Source organism: Canis lupus, chromosome 11 (assembly GCF_011100685.1).
Source record: "Canis lupus familiaris isolate Mischka breed German Shepherd chromosome 11, alternate assembly UU_Cfam_GSD_1.0, whole genome shotgun sequence".
Taxonomy (NCBI): domain Eukaryota; kingdom Metazoa; phylum Chordata; class Mammalia; order Carnivora; family Canidae; genus Canis; species Canis lupus.
In genome coordinates, this window is record NC_049232.1 from 59,809,745 (window position 1) to 59,829,973 (window position 20,229).

The window sequence follows — 20,229 nt, forward strand, 5'->3', positions numbered from 1 at the left end:
GTTATGTACAGCATGGGGAATACAGTCAATAATACTGTATTAACTACATAAGGTAACAGATAGTAACTAGACTTATTAGTATAATGTATACAAATATCAAATTACTATATTGTATACCTAAACTAATTATATCTCAACAAAAAAAATTGTTTTCCACAATTAATACCCTTTTCAGGGATATTGTGATACAGTGGACTTTATAAATAATAGCCTGAAGAGTGTATTTATTCATATTTTAGCTTCATTTAGTATTGTACTTCTAAGTACATTTTCAGAGATAGGATTATTGGAAAGAAACTATAAAAATTTCTATGATATTTGAAGTACATTACCATATTTTCAAAGAAGGTTCTTACCATTTTTCTGACCACTTGCCCTCTTATCAGTTTTACTAAATACTTGATGGTATATTGTTACCACTGATTTTTAATTTTGCAAACTTAGTAGGCATAAAATGGCACTTATTTGAAATTCTGATAGTTTACTTTTCTACAATAACTGGTGAAGTTGTTCATATTTTTGGACTTAACAGTTCTTTTCCAAGTTTCCTACTGGTATTCTATGATCATTTTCAAACTGCTCATATCCTTTCCTTGAGGATTATCTTCAAGGATATTTACATTATTTGCAATTTTTGTGAGTAATGGTCCATTCTTCACTCTCCAGTTATAGGGAGAATATTAAAAGGAAAAATTCATTTGTTTCACACATTGTGCAGATAGTTTACTCATCCATATTTATTGTACAAAATGATTTGATAGAACTTATGACAAAAACGTAAGCATGGACTAAAACTGCCATCATCCATAAATCAGCAAAACAAACAAATTTCCTTAATTTATTTATTTTATGTTTTTTAATTAAAGTCATTAAAACAGAAACAATTCCCAGGTTATACATGAATAACCTCCATTTGTATGCTTGTCCATATTAGCTCATGATGACAAATAATATGGAATACAGAAACAGAATTATTCATTTTTTGGAACTACATTAAATATTTGATATGTCACACATAATGGCAAGTTCTGGAAAAGTGAAATATTTAACAAGTAATACATAATCCTGCAAATTGCTTGGTTTAGAATGAAAAGCTAAGTGTAAATTCTCAGGTAAGTGATGTTATAAGCACTCGACTTAGAAATATGCACATGATGCCACTATGTTAAGAAGGAGGAGAGATGCTTGACCCAGATGTGAGATGACTCTTTTGTCTCCTAAGTTTAAAAAAAAAGTGAGAATAAAAGGACGCCTGGATAGCTCAGTGGTATCTGCCTCCGGCTCAGGGCATGGCCCTGGGGTCTTGAGACCACGTCCAACATCTGGGTCCCTTAAAGGAGCCTGCGTCTCCCTCTGCCTATGTCTCTGCCTCTCTCTGTGAGTGTCTCATGACGAAATAAATAAAATCTTTTTTTTAAGTGAGAATAAGAAAGAATTTAGACAAATAAGGACTAAAGTCTATCCCAGATAGAGATCAGAAAGAATAAAAACACAGAGGCATGTAAGGAAGTATTAGGAATGGAATAAGAAACATGTGGATATTATCAGATCATTTATAGCCTTCATATGCAAAGAATGAAATTTAACTTTTATCCTTAAAGTTTAGTGGAGCCTTTTACATTCTATAAACAGAAGACTGGCATGATCAGATTTTAATTTGGAAATACTAATTTTGTAACAATGTGTAAAAATATTTGAAGTAGGAATCTTTGGAATTAGACCAAACAGGATGCCTCTAAATTAGTCAAATCATAATATACTAAAATACCACTTATAGCTAAAATCATGTTTTAGAAGTGAGGTAGCCAGTAGGTCTATAAAAACAGTGATCATATAATTTATTGTTCAAACTTAGATACTTTAGAGAATATAAAGAGCTGTTATTAATAATTAAGTCAGGTTGACAGGCATATACCAGAACTTTTCTGGGCAAGTTAATATATATGGTTGTTTTATCTTTAATGACTTGATCTATCATTCAAGAGCCTACAGAAGATTTATCTACTTCCTCTTCATAAATAAAATATCTACTTAATAAGTAGCAAAAGATACGTAAGTGGGTAAGGGTCAACGAGCATCCTTTGGATAGATTATATAATTTTGCAGAGACTTCTAGGCATAAAATAAAGAATCTGAAAGCAGTGATATTAAAGAAATTGCTTCAGCTGCTCTAATTAGATGACTGTAAAGCCTGAATATTCTAATGAATTGCTATGTGAGAGTCCTTCCCTTTTTTTGCACAAAAAATTATTTACTGCCATTAGATATTGGTTTTAGAAGATTTCCATTGCAACTTCACTTGATTTGCTTTTGAATGACAATAACAAAAATACCCACAAACGTGCAAAGCCCTCTGTCCCCAGTTTAAGTATTTTTTTAAGCTTTTTAAATTTTGAGTATAGTTAGCAGTGTTAGTTTCAGGTGTACAATATAGTCATTCAACAATTCTGTACATTACTCAGTGCTCATCATAAGTGTACTTTTCAATTCTCATCACCTATTTCACCCATCGCCCCACTGATCTCTCCTCTGGGAACTCTCAGTTCTCTATAGATACAGAGTCTGTGTTCATCTCTATTTTGTTTTCCTTTGTTTGCTTTGTTTCTTAAATTCCACGAGTGAAATAATATGGCATTTGTCTTTCTCTGACTGGTTTATTTTACTTAGTATTAAGTCCTTCTCATTTTTGATGGAATTATACAGGATGGGAGCTATGCTATTTATTGCTTACCTGTTCATATGTTGTTTATTCAAATACATGAGCATTAAGTTCTTTTCATTTGCAGCAGCAAAAAAATTAGGAAAAATTTTGTCCTTGAGACCTAAACTTTTTTTTAAGTGAAATTTCTTTTAAAGGTTTATTTATTTGAAAGAGAGAGAGTAGGGGAGAGGGGCAGAGATAGAGAGAGAATCTCAAGCAGACTTCCCTCCAAGTGGGGAGGCAGACATGGGCTCCATTTTAGGACCCAAGATCATGACCTAAACTGAAATCAAGAATTAGGCTCCCGATGGACCGAGCCACCCAGGTGCCTGAGGACTTAAGCTTTTAAGAAACAGATCCAATTCCACACCAACTGTGAGCCTGGCTTCCTATTGCTATACTCCAGCAATACATGGCCTTACAAGGGAGAAAACCAGTATTTACTTAATGTAAACTCTATACAACTCAATCCTGACATCAGGGTGACATCTAAGTCCAACTTGAGTCTTTTAATCATAATAATAATACTTGAAAGAGTTCTCTGGAGAAGCAAAACAATATTTGGTTACAAATAATAAATCGATTTTATCTAACAATGTGTATAGTTTGCTAAAAATTTTTTCTTGGAAAAAATCTGGATCCATATCCACAGAGTTTATATCAAATGGTTATCTTGAGCAAATAGTTATATGCATACATATATAAACATACATAACAGATATGTGTATGTGTACAACACATGTAATAGTATAATCCTTTTAATCCAAATTCCCTTAAGGAACTGTCAAAAGATAAAGCAAAATTTCACCTAAGAGGAAGGTTTATGCCTGATTTTATCTGTAGTCCCTGATCAATTTTTGTGTTCCAATAAACAGAAGAGAATGAAAGAAATAATGTACTTTGCCTTGTTTTAATTTTTCAACATTTATGTTTTCTCTAACTAGCAGAAATTTTAAGACATATTATTATTCAACTCTGAAATACACAACACAGTGTAATGTACATAGCTGAAGATCAGTTAAGTTTTATAGAACTGAGTTGAAGTAACACAGCAGATTATTTTACCCCATGCGCTTAAAGAATGTGACTTTTTTTGCATTCCTCCCAAAGTAGTTAATTGCCTCCTTAAAACAAACAAACAAACTCATCTTTAACAATTTTTTTCTCCATCAGAGTCTCCCCTCCAAATGGAGAATCATTTAACATAGGTGATCCATTTTCTGTAAATTTCTTCTTTTGTTACTCTGTAAATGCTTTATTAATTCCTTTATTTTTTGAGCATTTATTGAATAATCAGCTAGGTGCTGGATGCTAGGCCAAGCACTGAAAATAAAAAGATTGACATGAGATCAAAGTGAAACAGGAAGGACATTTAAACAATGTAGGAATAGAAAAAAGTACTATAGTAGAGAATAAAAAAGATGATTATTATTGAGGACTTGCTATTTGTTAGACACTGCACACATCTCGTTACAATCAATGGAGGTAAGTCCAAAGCCTTCCAGAGTAAAAAGGAGAAAATAATTAATTCATCTGATGAAGTTAAGAAAAGCTTCAGAGAGTAGCTTTTATTTGAGCAAAGTCTTGGAGAAAATATTGAAATTCAGCACACAGAAAATTAATAGAGAAACACCAAGAAGAAAGCAAAACATATAAAGACTGATATCCTGTGTGAGGGCATATAAAGTAATGTTTTTTTTTTATTTATTTCAGAAATAATACTTAGAATCTAGGTGAAATGATGTTCTAAGAGGATATTGTATTGAGTCATTAAACAGCATTTGTGTGTTACATACTGGTGATTATAAATATTCTCTTTATAATCTGATATATTTTTATAGAGGTGTTTTTTCCCCCTCTTAATTCAGAGATATACAAAATATTCTACCTAACCATTTAAAATAAAGAATTTTTGGGCAGCCCAAGTGGCTCAGCGGTTTTGTGCCTGCCTTTGGCCCAGGGCGTGATCCTGGAGTCTTGGGATTGAGTTCCATGGGAGCCTGGTTCTCCCTCTGCCCGTGTCTCTGCCTCTCTCTCTCTCTCTCTCTCGAATAAATAAATAAAATATTTTTAAAAATAAAATATAATATAAAGGGGGAAAAGACTTCTGTTAAAAAAATTAAAAAAATTAAAATTAAAGACATAGACTATTCTGAAATAAGTCTACCAAATACACACATTATTATTTTTCTGGTTAATTTAAATAAATATGTATTCACATGTTCACTGTATACATATATTTAAAGAGAAAAATTCCAACAACAAAGGTCCATTAGCTCTCTCTTTATACTTACATACAGAGTTAATAGACATTTTAAAAAATGATACCACACTCTACACACCATTTCTGATTTAAGAAAGTACTCTTAAATGGAATTCAATTTTATAAGGTGAAAATAACACCCAGTTGAAAGAAGAGAATGTGTTCCATTTAAAATAAAAGTTTTCATCATAATTGAGGACATTAGTTTAAAAATAAAAATCTTTCTGGGGTTAAAATATTTGACTACAAAGTTATCTTGAGATACTGGAAATTTTGTTTGCCTTTTCTTTTACTCTTTCATTTTTAGACAGTATTTATTGATACCCTGTTACTTCAGATGCATAAATTACCATTAACACCTCATTACCTCTCACCTTCTGTGATTTTTTCATTATAGTATAAGTTTTATACGGTATGTAAAAACATAAATAAAACAAATTTATTTTTGTGTATAAGGAAGCAGTTTTCCCAACACCATTTATTGAAGAGACTTTTTCCCATGGAATATTCTTTCCTGCTTTGTGAAGGATAGACCATATATATCATCATGGATTTCTGGGTTTTCTATTGGGTGTCACTGATCTATGTGTCCGTTTTTGTGGTAGTAGCATACTACTTTGATTACTATATCTTTGTAATAAAACTTAAAGTTTGAAATTATGATGCCTCCAACTTTATTTTTCTTTTTCAAGGTTGCTTTGGCTATTCAGGATCTTTTATGGCTCCATACAAGCTTTAGGATTTTTTGTTCTAGGTCTGTGAAAAATGCTGTTGGTATTCTGATAGAGATTGCATTAAATGTGTAGTTTGCTCTGAGAATTATAGACATTTTAACAGTATCTATTCTTCAGCTGAGCATGGAATGTCTTTCCATTTCTTTGTGTCATCTTGAATTTCTTTCATCAGTGTTTTAAGAGTTCATGACTTTCACCTCTTTGATTAAGTTTATTCCTAGGTGTTTCATTATTTTTGGTGCAAATGTAAATGGCATTGTTTTCTTAATTTTTCTTTCTGTTGCTTCATTATTAGTGTATAGAAATATAACAGATTTATGTACATTGATTTTTCCATTCTGCAACTTCACTGACTCCATTTCAGTTCCAGGACTTCTTTGGTGGAATCTTTAGGGTTTTCTATATAAAGCATCATGTCATCTGCAAATAGTGATAGTTTCACTTCTTCCTTACCAATGTGGATGCCTCTAATTTCTTTTTGTTGTCTGATTATCATGGTTAGTATATGTTGAATAAAAGTGGTAAGAGTTGATATCCTTGTCTTGTTCTTGACATTAATGGAAAGCTATGTTTTTTTCCCCATTGAGGATAATGTTAGTTGTGGGTTTTTCATATAAGGACCTCATTATGCTGAGGTATGTTCCTTCTAAGCCTCCTCAGCTGATGGTCTTTATTATGAATGGTTGCTGTATTTTGTCAAATGTTTTCTTCTGCATCTATTGGAAGTGATCATATGGTGCTTACCCTTTCTCTTATTGATGTGATGTATCATACTGAATAATTGCAAAAATTGAACCACTCTTATATCACCAGAATAAATCCCACTTGATTGTGGTGAATGACTTTTTAAATGTATTGTTGGATTTGGTTTTCTAGTATTTTGTTTAGGATTTTTTCATCTATGTTCACCAGAGATATTGGCCTGTAGTTTTCTTTTTTTGTGGTGTCTTTATCTAGCCTTGGTATCAGGGTAGTGCTAGCTCGTGAAGCCATTTGGTCCTGGACGTTTTTTTTTGTTGGGATTTTTTTATTATGAATTCAACTTCATTGCTGGTTGTAATCTGTTCAAATTTTCCATTTCTCCCCACTTCACTTAGGGTAAGTTATATGTTCCTAGGAATTTATTCATTTCTTCTAGGTTGTCCAATTTGTTGGCTAAAATTTATTTTTTATTTAACTATTGTGGACATACAGCAAAATTCATAAATCCTAAGTATTCATCTTGATAATTATACACAAAAACAATATATCAATATAATGGCACCAAGATCAAGAAATAGAAACACTGTCAGAACCAAAGCCCTCTCTGTGTTCCCTCCTAGTCTATACTATCTCCCCAAAGAAACCAGTATTCTGATATATTACCAAAGATTTTTTCCTTTATTTGTGTTTTAAATTAATGGATCCATATAGTAGTAACAAGCTTATTTGTATGCAATATCATGTCTGTAAGATAGAGCTGTTTTATAGTATAGAATAGACCATAAAATTCCATTGTATGACAACAGAATTTATGTATCTAATTTTTATGGTCTACTTTTAGTTTGGGACACTTTTTATTTTACTTTATTTAGTTATTCATGAGAAATAGAGAGGCAGAGAGAGAGGGGTTAGGGGAGAAGCAGGCTCCATGTAAGGAGCCCAACGTGAGACTCAATCCTGGGTCTCCAGGATCATGCCCTGGGCCGAAGGTGGCGCTAAACTGCTGAGCCACCCAGGCTGCCCTTGGGACACTTATTAATGATGTTGCTACAGTCAGTATTTTACACACATATACACATTTATTTTGAGTATATACCTAAGAATGAAATTGCAAGATGATAGGTTGAACAAGTACTTACCATTAGTAACAAGCAAGTTTGTTTTTAATTATGTGTTATACCAATTCAGACTCCTCCCAACAGTGTGTTCCAGGGGTGATGTCAATAAGATGGTAGAACAGAAGAACACCCCAGACCCTCCTTTCCCCCATGGAGGCACTGATTAAACAACAATACATGGAATAATTCCATGAAAAATCTAGAAACTAGTTAAAAGGCTCTTGTACTCCAAGCAAACACAGATCCAGTCACATCTAAGCCAGCAGAAAAATCTGTGATGCTCACTCACCAGAACTGCCTTTCTGTAGTGTGACAGACACAACTAGTAAGGAGATTGAATCAGTATCAAAAACCTCCCAGCAAATAAGTGTAGGACCACACAGCTTCACTGGAGAATCTTACCAAACATTTAAAGAAGAATTAACACCAATCCTTCCCAAAGTTCCAAAAATTGAAGAAATTTCAAACTCACTTTATATGGCCAGCATTACTCTGTACCAAAGCTAGCCAAAGATACTCTAAGAAAACTGAAGAATATCCTGAATGAATGTGGAAGCAAAAATTCTCAACAAATAATATTCTGTTGTATGTACATAATGATTTCCTAGATACAACATCAAAAGAACAGCTAACTGAATAATAGCTAAATGTAATACTTCAAATTTATGAATAGTGCAGATTTTATCTTGTAGTTTATACCACAATAAAAAAGTTTCCTTAGTCCTTGCTTACATCTGGTACTCATTTTTTAAAGTCATTCATTTTTTTTTTTTTGAGGATATAGTATTTTCTTAGAGGTTCAACACACGTTCAACTGACCTTAACCTTCCATGACTTGAGTGGATGTCACCCTTTATCACAATGTGAGAGCCATCCTTGAAAGAAACTCACTCATATACATTCCTAATAAAAATTTGGGATTTGTGGGGCACCTGGGTGGCTCAGTGGTTGAGCATCTGCCTTTGACTCAGGTCATGATCCCAGGGTCCTGGGATCGAGTCAGGCATCAGGGTTCCTATAGGGAGCCTGCTTCTCCCTCTGCTTGTGTCTGTGTCTCTCGTGAATAAATAAATAAAATCTTAAAAAGAAATTGGGATTTGTTACTACACTACACAGATCAGACTTATGTACAAGATTGTGGCTGGAAATAGAGGTGTGGTTAAAACACATATTTTTGGAAACTTCCAAGTTGAAAATGCAAACTCAGACTCAATAGCTAAAGAATGTACTGGAAAACTAACCTGAAGAGTTGACAAATTGTGTACTAGACTGAACACATAAAATGAAATCCAATGACATTCCCTGAACTAAAACTATCCTAGTATGCAAAACAATGATGGGTGTATTATGTAGCAGTATGTGTATACTTCTGACATCCCATATGTATATACACAACTGTGTGGATGCATAAATTTTAAATATATATGTAACATACAGCCAGCATAAAACTGTAGTAAACCTGAAGGATATTACTGGTGTCTAATATTGAGTATAATAACTGTGTGTTTGCAGCACCTTGGAAGTACAGTAATTGCAATCAGGGTCACCAATATTATTTATAAATCACATCTTTGAAACTATGCAGTTTATACATATATATTTTAAATAACATTTTCACAATTTTCCAGAGTTACTATTGAGATCCTTGTTACCAAAAAAAAAGTAAGATTTTTTTTTCTAGTGATGTAGTCTTCAGACCCAGTAATCTGTGTGATTTCCTGTCCATAGATACCCAAGAGACTTTAGCAGTCACCAGCCTTGATGCCTATAGCAGGATATTATTATGATTTATCTACAGTTATAAATTGGAACATATAAACTGACTTGGATTAAATATTTCTGCCTTTTCAAGGTTGCAAATTCTACATTAAATTATGTATGTTATAAATGAAAAAAATTGTTCCTTTATTCCTTGTCTTTACTAACATTTGATATTCATTTTTTAGTCATTTTCATACATGTATATGGTTATTTTGGTTTTGATTTTAAGTTTTCAACTACCTTGTGTTATCTCTTGGCTAACTAAATAATAGCTAAATGTAATTTTTACAGGAGCTATAATTTTTACCCCATAGTATTTATATATTTTCATGAGTTAGTTCATACACATCATATATAATTTTAATAATAATACTATCATTTACCAACAACCCAGATTAAGAAATGAAGATTGAACAATAACTTTAAAATCACTTTTTCCTCTGATCCCATCTTCCTTCTCTCCCTCATATCACTATTACGATAAACATGTACTTAACCACTCTTTTTTTTATAGTTTTATTAGAATCACATATTTCTCCAAATGTTGTATTTTTTAGTTAAGGTCAGGTTTACTCAAATGCACAACTTGATAAATTTTTAAAATGTATAGTTTTCATATATCCAATGTTAGAAAACAAGACATTGAACATTTTCATCTCCATAAAAAGTTCCCCGTTTTCTTTTCGGGGCAACTCTCTCCCCCTTCCTACAGTCTCTGGCAACTACTACTCTGATTTTGGTCCCTGTAATTTTTCTTTTTCCAGAATGTAGTTTCTATACAACCAGCATCTAGTCTTTTGTGTGATTTCTCCCACAAAGCACAATGTTTTCACATGTATCCATCTAGTTGCATGTAATGTTTTGTTCCTTTTCATTGCTAAATAGTATTCCTTGTATGTGTGAATTGCAATTTGTTTAGTACTGCCTATTTTTCATGTTTCAGATTATATATAAATGGATTCATATTGCATAAAATTTTGTGACTTTCTCTGTTCCTCATTATTATGCAAGAACCATCCAACCATTCTGATGTATATGCAGTTAATTTATCCCCATTATGAATAATATTTCACTGTTTAAAAACACCATAATTTTGCTTTCTATTCTCTGGTAAATAAATACTTGGATTGTTTCCCAGTTTCTCTTCTATTATAAACTAGGATACTATTTATAGTCCTATATCAATCTCTTGGTTCACATATAAATGATTAATTCTAGGGAAAAAAATCACTGTCCTAGATTATGTGAGCCTTTTATTTTTCACATCAGAAAATCTAAAAATAGAGTATAATAATACTATGGTTTAATATCAATACCAAACCTTATAAGTAGCCTTGTTAAATTGTTTTTGGTGATATAAGGGTGTTATTTATTGTAAATCGTAACATTACCATTCTCCTGACTGAAAACGGGGATAGGCATTATTTCACATATTTATTAGTCAGTCAAATTTCCCTTCAGTGAAATGCCCAGTTATGCCTTTATACAAATATCATTTTTGTCAATGTGCTTTTATTTTGGATTTCATCTTTCTTATTGAGTATCAGGAATCATTTATATTCTGGATATTAAATCTTTGTTAGTTAGACCAAATATACATCCTTTCTGTTTATGTTATTTATTTTTCTTTATGGCTTCCTTTTATTTTTCTTTTTGAAGATTTTATTTATTTACTCATGACACACACACACACACACACACACACACACAGAGGCAGAGACACAGGCAGAGGGAGAAGCAGGCTCCATGCAGGGAGCCTGATGCAGAACTCGATCCCAGGTCTCCAGGATCACTCCTTGGACTGAGGGTGGCACTAAACCGCTGAGCCACTCGGGCTGCCCATGGCTTCTTTTAATAGAAGTTAATTTTAAAGTAGCAAGTTTATCAACATTTTCCTTTGTTTTTATTAAGTATGTGTTTGTTTCGAAATATTTCCCTGCTCCAGTTTTACAAACACTACTTAATAACATATTGTTTTGAAGTTTTTGTTTTATGCTAAAATCCCTCCCTTATTTATGTGAGGAGGCTAATTATTGTTAGGAAAGGTGATTTATTACTGTCTAATAAACCCTCAGTCATGAGACTCTTCAGATGTATGTCAGTGGGATAAGGAAATTTATTTTTTTTCTTTTACCTTTGTTTCCTACATCATAATGACACATCTAATATTTACAAAGTATGTGAAACATATAATTGGAAGGTCTAAGCTAATCTTTGCACCAATACCAAACTTTTAATTACTGTTGCTTTATAGGGAGTTTTAAAATTTCAAAGGGAAAGTTCTCATTTTCTTTTTATTTAAGGAATGGCATGGTAACCTTATTCCTTTACCTTCAAAAAAACCTTTTATATGTAAATAAGGTAGCTTGTCAACCTGTAAGTGAATTTGGAAATAGAAATTAGAACTTATGATTGCACAACCCCCGTTCATGAACGTAATACATTCCTCCTTTAGGAATTCTTTTAGGGGTTTCAATAAAGCTTTATATTTTTCCCATAAATAATGTGAATTTATATTTAGTATATATATTGTGAAGTACTTTATTAACTCTGGGAATTCCACCTGAATTATCAAGATATTAAAGTCTAAAGTTGTTAAATATATTTGCTTTTCTCCTGAAATTAAAAAAAAAAAATTTAAATCACATTGTATCAGATAACTGCCACCTTTTCAAACTTATATTTATGTCATAACTATTTATGGTTTTATTTTTTAACTAACACAAATCCATTATTTCTACCTCTACTTCTAGAGTTATTTCTGGCATTATTTTTAATTTTACATCTATGGCTTTAAAATAATTTAGTTATCATTGCCTAGACCCTTGATTTCATTAGAGGTTTCAAAATGGTTGTTCAATGAATCATCTATTGCTGCTTAACAAGCTACCCCAAAACCAAATGGCCTAAAATAATAACCATATATTATGGCTCCTGCACCTCTGGTCAGCTGTTTGGTTCTGCTGGGATTGGCACCATTGATCTTAGCTGGGCTAACTCACCTACTTGAGCTCAGCTAGCCCACTGGCTAGAGCTGGCTGCTCTAAGATATTTTTTATCCAGCAGGCTAGCCTGGGCTTATTTCCAAAATGATTCAGAGTTCAAAAAGTGAGCTGAAAAGCCTGCAACATTTCTTTCTTTTTTTTTTAAGATTTTATTTATTTATTCATGAGAGACACACAGAGAGAGACAGAGAGAGACAGAGAGAGAGAAGGAGAGACAGAGACACAGGCAGAGGGAGAAGCAGGCTCCATGAAGGGAGCCTGATGTGGGACTCGATCCCAGGACTCCAGGATCACACCCTGGGCTGAAGGCAGCGCTAAACCACTGAGCCACCCAGGCTGCCTGCATGCAACATTTCTTTTTTTTTTTTTTAAGTTTTTTTATTTTTTATTTTTTATTTATGATAGTCACAGAGAGAGAGAGAGGCAGAGACACAGGCAGAGGGAGAAGCAGGCTCCATGCACCGGGAGCCCCGACGTGGGATTCGATCCCGGGTCTCCAGGATCGCGCCCTGGGCCAAAGGCAGGCGCTAAACCGCTGCACCACCCAGGGAAGTTTAATCTTGGGATTGGCACAAAACCTTATTCACTGTACTCTTCTTATTTTTAAGTTTTTATTTAAATTCTAGGTAACATACAGTATAATGTTAGTTTCGGATATACAATTTAGTAATTCAACACGTACATGCAATGCCCGGTGCTTATTCCAACAACTGCACTCCTTAATCCCCATCACCTATTTATTAAGCCACTGTATTCTTATTGATCAAAGCAAGTCACAAAGCTAGATTGGAAGAGAGGAGAAGCAAGACTTCACTTCCTGATGTAAAGTCTGTTAGGTATCACCGGAAAAAACACCTGGTGGATAATTCGCACTGTTGCAGTCCACCACGATTATTATCCTTATTCTGTCATTTCTTCCAAATTTGTTAGTTGGAATTATTTATTCTTTTCCTTATTAATTTGTGGTTACCTTGACATACAGATCACAGCTGAGAGGACAAATGTCTAATTCTATGTGTCTGTACATATGTTGTTTGTATCTCTATTTATTTTTGGTACATTAATTTCAAAAATAACAAATGTTCCCATTGCAATCTCCAGTGATGACAATGATTTCTCAGACTTCTCCTGATTCAGTTATTGTCAGAGCCATTTCTGAAGATTTCACTTACGATAGGATCTTCTTTTAAGGGTATGTTTTCATTGATTTCTGAGTTCCAGCACTCTCCTTTTACTATACATTCTGTAGCGCTTGTTTAGACATTTTATATGTTAATCTGAATGTGAATATGTTATATATTAATCTAAAATGCTTTATGTAGTCCATAAGGATAGATTCTGGGCTTGTCCTTTTTACTTGCCACAAGAATGATTCACTCTGTCAAGAAACATACCCTTGGGCCATTTCTGACCATTTAAACATGCTATCCATACAACTGTATGTGACACAGACATAGGATATCAGCCCTAAATTCCTATGGAAAAAATATGGAGGGCAGGCTTTGTAAATAAGATATAATCATACTTCTATGTGTGTGTGTATATATACATTAATATATATTCATACATAAATACATATATACTCAATAGAAATATATTTTGAGCCACACATATAATTTTAATTTTTCTGGAAGGCACATTTTAAACAAGTAAATAAAAATAGGCAAAACTCATTTTAAAAACTTGTTTTCACTTAACCCAAAATATTATGGCATCAAAAGGCAATAAACATAGAAAATTATAAGGTATTTTTGAGCCTTTAAGTATTTCATAATAGGTCCCTAAAATCCAGTGAATATTTTTAAACTAACATCTCAATTTGGAGCCACATTTTAGGTGTTCAATGGTCAGATACTGCTAGTGGTAACCATATTTTACGCCGCAGTGAAATCTGCAATTACATGCATCTTGTACTACCACGAGCAGTAATTTCCTTCTTCACTACCATCCCATCTTGGAGTAGAATTTCAACAGATTTGCTAAAACACATATACACACACACAAACAAAACAAAATAACAAACTAACACTACACTCTACCCTCCAGCAGAACTATTGATCTTTTCATCTGACCTGCTACAAACCTACATCCTTCGCAGGATAGACAGAGTACGGAAGGAAAGATCTATATCCTGCCCATAAGTTAGAATGAGTAACTTTCACATGGTTACCCATGCATAACTTCATGTTGCATCTGGATGAAAATTATATACTGGAACCAAGAATGCAGACTTGAAGCTACATACCATCATCACAATAAAGAGTTGATATAAATCCTTATAAAATTCTGATTATTTAAAAAAAATTCTGATTATTTTATCCTAAGACTATGGTAACCATGTATATAAGTCCACGCTTTTACTTACCTTTGAGGATTACCCTCAATACTACCATTCCAGGTTTTCCAGAACATAAACTTAAAACACTTCATAAAACTGACTTCATTGTACTGAATAAATCCAGTGCAGAAGTAGATGTGCACTGCTTTCCATTCAAAGGAAAGGATTTAGTTACTGACTTGGAAACATTTTATAAATGTTTTTATAAACATGGAGCTTTTATAAAACAGCTCCTTAATATGGATCATTGAAAGTAGTGATGAAGTAAAGGTGTCACTGTATCACTATAAACATTTTAGATGCAGTAGTGGGGATGATATCACATTTATTCATCTTGTCTGCCCAATAAAATGGAAGTTTTATAATAAAGGTAAAAAGGTCTGTCTGCCAAACACTATAAATTCCTTAGCCCTGAATAGATAAGCCATTAACCTGTTAATACATTTAAGAGAAAAAACGTGAATTTGAGAATACAGTTATTCTTTACAAAGAATAAATAACATTGTACTATTGCATATTAGACCATTGCCTTTCTTAAGAAATACATAAAATAAGACTAACACACATAGCTGCCCAACTTGGGATCATTCATTTAATTAAGAGCTTCAGTATATTACAAAGGATGAGAGGCAGAAGTAGAAAAAAAAAAAAAACAAGATCCATGATAATTATATATCAAAACTACTCTAGGCATATTAAGTGTATCTTTAATAAAATTCACTACAATATATAGAAAGAAATTATCTATCCTCAACTTATAGATAAGGAAGTACACTTTAATTTATTAATTCTCCAAGGTCACACAGGAAAAATGTAATGGAGCTGAGTCTCCAGGCTGGATAAGTTTGTCCTTGATGTCTCTAGGCACCTCTATTAACACTTAATATATCTCCTTCTATAATTAACTGACCTTATACTTCAACTACATACTGGAGAAGACTTGCAAATAGAAGGCACAGTTGGTGTTTTGGAATTGACAGTCAGCAATTTGCAGGCTAATAAATCTAAGGACCCAACTGTTTCTCTCATTGGCAGTAATGGAGCAGCCACTTTAGGCTCTGCATTTTGGGTTAATTAGAACACTTCTCAGGTGGTAAAATTGATAGCCTTCAGCTTGGTATGCTTTAATGCCACCTGAGGCATACTGTTATCATTCAGAAATGCACTGCCTGCCAAGTGCTACTGCTCAATTCACATAATTAGTTTAGCACTGTAATCACTGAACTGTTTCCCAAATAGGATATGGAAGAAAAAATTTATATACACATTTTAAATTTGTATCTAGTTTTAGAGCCCTCTGTCTTGTCATCACTTTAGAGATAATAGAATTTACCAACTGTCTTTAAGAGTTAATACAAATATAACAACAATAGAAGTCAAGTGTATATTATTGGTCACTTTGATTAGATCTTTACATCAGTCATCTGATTTATTCCTTGAGCCTACTTTATGTTGTGATAGCTACTGTTACCCCAGTTTTCCAGATGAGCAATCTAAACTTAGCATATAACGTAACTTGCTTCAAATCATACAAATATTAAATGTTTGAGATTCCAAACAGTCTCACTCTACACACTGCACTCTCAATAAATGTATATTTTCAAAGTTAAGTTTTCAATACAGTAATTTCCCTTCATATCTACCAACAGTGCATTAAGGATTAAAGAAAAACAAAGTGTTTTTATATCAGATGTTAAACAACATATACTAACCTTAAAAAGGTATGATTTTAAATTATCCTAATAATGTACTTTAAGTCATTTTTATAGCATCTCATATAAAAGTGTTTTATTTTGAAAAGCATCTTCCATGATGTTCCCCAATACGCAATTATTTAATCCACCTTGAAAAAAAAACAACCAAATTGAAAGATATTTAGTAACTCACTAAATATCTAAAACATACTTCACTGAATTTATAAAACCTTTGAAATGCGACTTTTACTTACTAATTCTCTGAGGTTAATAACTAAGCCAATGGAGTCCCTTTGGTCTACAAAGTATAATGTCTCAGCATTTTCTCTTTAGATATTATATGACTTTTGTAGAAGTTATTTTATGGTTCAATAAGTCACTCAAAACAAGTGCTTTTTAATGCATACTGTGTTTCAGGACCTGTACTAAATAAAAGAAACAGAAATATGAAGAATCATTATCAATTAAGGAGGTTACAACAAACAAGAGGTTTACAGATTTGATAATGTATGATTTATTCTTGACAAATCCATTGAAAATTTTGCCCTACTTTTTTCATGAAATTCATTTCATGAATTTCTAAGATCATTCCAAAAATATTTTAATATCAGGAATAAAACAGTGTGGTAGATTAAATATGGCCACAAATCTTTGCAGTTCCTCTCAACAGCGTTGGAGTCTATTTTCCCACCTTTTACATTTATGCTGACCCTGAATCTTCCTTTCAGTAATAGAATGTACCAGACATGATGTTGTGTAAGTTTTCAAGCCTAAGCTTCAAGATACCTTGGGACTTTTGCCTTTGCCCTCTTAGAATACTACCCTAAGAGTGCCTTGTAAAGAAATGGTTGGATCTACTATTGTATTAGCAGCCATGTAAAAGAAAATTGAATTGCTCCAGGAGACTACCAGTAAGGTGAGATTTGTGAATGGTCAGTTTCAACCTTCCTGCCCAAACAGCACTGCAACCAAATTCAGCCCCAAAAGAAGCTCAGGTGAAACCAAAAGAGGAACCACTTATTGAACTCACAGCATCTTAGAAATAATAAGCCAAAGTTATTTAAGACACTAAATTGTGGGAGTTTTACCTGATAATATTTAACTGAAATGGATATTGTAGTTTTAAGCCTCTGATGAACTTCAAAAGTGAATATCTTAAAGGCAGTTTGGATTTGCATTCCTTATCATAGGTTCTGAGTAGTGGCAATAGGGTGAATGAATTTTCAATGGGTAAAGAAACATCTAGTAAAGGTCCTGAGAAGACAGAATAAAAATTTAAATATAAACCTAAAGTATTTTTATGAACCAAAACTAAAATACTATAACGGGACTCGATCCCAGGACCTGGGGATCACGACCTGAGCCAAAGGCAGATCGAGTCCCACAAGAGGCTCCCCGCCTCCCCACAGGGAGCCTGCTTCTCCCTCTGCCTATGTCTCTGCCCTTCTCTCTGTATCTCTCATGAGTAAATAAAATATTTAAAAATAATAGATAGATAGATAGATAGATAGATAGATAGATAGATAAAAATACTACAATGGTAGATACATTTGACAAAACCCATAGAATCTATGATACCAGAGTGAACCCTAATGTAAACTACAGACTTTCAGTGATAATGGTGTGTCAGTGTAGGTTTACTTATCATAACAAATGTACCAGTGTAATGCAGGATCTTAATCAGAGGCGTGTTTGCCCATTGTAAGAACTCTGTACTTTCTGCTTAATTTTGCTATAAAACTAAAACTCTTCTAAAACATAGTTTACTAATTTGAAAAAAAAAACGAAAATAACAATGACAATTAGAATCATTTGTGTTTGATTATTCCTCTTTTAACATATATACAGATTCAATTTTAAATGTAAATTATTTTGTTTTGTCAGAATTTAATCAGGCTTAACTGTAATATATCCCTTAATGAATACTGCTAAATGTAATTTTTGTTTTTGTGCCTCACCCTATAGAATTCACAAAATATTCACCGAAACCCAAAAAGAAAGAAAAATAACATGAAATGCTGCTTACACACGAACACGCATAGATACCTGAGGGAAATATTTCATTAGTCACTGAACAGCTCTATATATGCCAACAAACTATACTTGTGGGAAGAAAATAATGAACTACAAAATCACTTGACAAAAATGCTTAATCATGTCAGTACTTATTTCCCTTGATAAAATTTAGAAGAGGTGGGAAGAGAATGATATATATGAAGTGTGTGTGTGTGTGTGTGTGTGTGTGTGTGTGTACAAGGAGATGGGGGGGGAAATGTGTAAGTGAAATAGTTTTGCTTAACAGTATTCCTAGCTACTGTTGTTTATTTTAAATTGCCTCTTCATAGTTTTAGAGCACTAAAAATATTAAAGATTATCTGCAGAGTAACAGTAATTTTTAATTAAGGTAACTTGTCAAACATTATCTAAACTTTGCTTTATTTTTGCTTCACTTATGGAATGATCTTTCCAAGGTCTGTAAATGGATAAAGGTGAGATAGAAAAATGAGAAACATCTTATAGATACCCAGTAATGAGGCAGCAGCAATGATATGGTATAAAATTTTAGGGAATAATAAAATTTAGGGAAAATCTTAATAAGCCATGGAGTTTAGTCAAGGTTCAATGTGTTATGGCTCCTTAAACTGTATTACAACATAGTAAGATAAATGTGAAACATATATTAATGTCATTTCAAGATAATTTCATTCTTTTGATTGCTAAAACGATAATACCTAACATTTATTGTGTGTGTATTATGTGTGAAGCGCTCGTCTAATAGGTTCACGTATAAAAAAATAAAAATAAAAAATAAAAATAAAAATAAAAAGGTTCACGTATAACATTTAATCCTCAGGAGAACAATTTTAAGTAGATACCCACTTTACAGACTGGGAAACAGAGGCATCAAAAAACTACGTAAATCAGTTAAGGTCTCATGGTTACTAGATGTTGGAGTTGGAATTTAAACATAGTAAGTTTAACTCTAGAATTCAAACTCTTAAATATAGGAACCAAAAAGGAAACTATAATGTGACTAGCTGGAAACACATATTTTATGCTTTTTTTTTTACTTCTAATTTTTCAGTGAAGTACACAATTTCATAAGCATCAACAAACAATTTGTCACAAATGACACAAAAATTAATACTCCCCCTGCTTAGATCTGCTTCCAAAAAGTGATTCCTATCCTAGAAATATCTGTCAGTTAAATATATAAAATAAAACCATTTTCACCTAGTTTTGTAAAACAAACCATGCTGATAGTTACTTCAGTCTCTTCTCTAGATTTATTGCAATTAAAATCATAGTAAATTTTTTTTTAATTTTTATTTATTTATGATAGTCACAGAGAGAGAGAGAGAGAGAGAGAGAGGCAGAGCCACAGGCAGAGGGAGAAGCAGGCTCCATGCACCGGGAGCCCGACGTGGGATTCGATCCCGGGTCTCCAGGATCAGGCCCTGGGCCAAAGGCAGGCGCCAAACCGCTGCGCCACCCAGGGATCCCAAAATCATAGTAAATTATTTAACACAAATTGCCCTCAGCCTTACTCTCCTCTTCCATACAAAGATAGGAACCATGTGATGCTGTATAACAAAGTAGTGTATTTATTTAATCCATAGTTCTGTATCCTATAAAGACATAGGTCACAACTAAATCAACTCCACCCATATTCAGAACCCAAAGTTTGACCTCTGTATACTGTTGCTGAAAGTCTGATTTTCTGGCTACTAATATCCCCATCCTAATTAATCTATGGATTTTAATCCACAAGTCAGCATCTCTGAGGCTCCTTTCTTCATTCCGTTGAGTTTTCACTAATAGATGTTCAGGTCTCCAAGTCTATCTAAAATGACCATTGATAAAAATCATCTACCTAAAACTTCCATGTTATTACCGCATTGCTTTATTTATG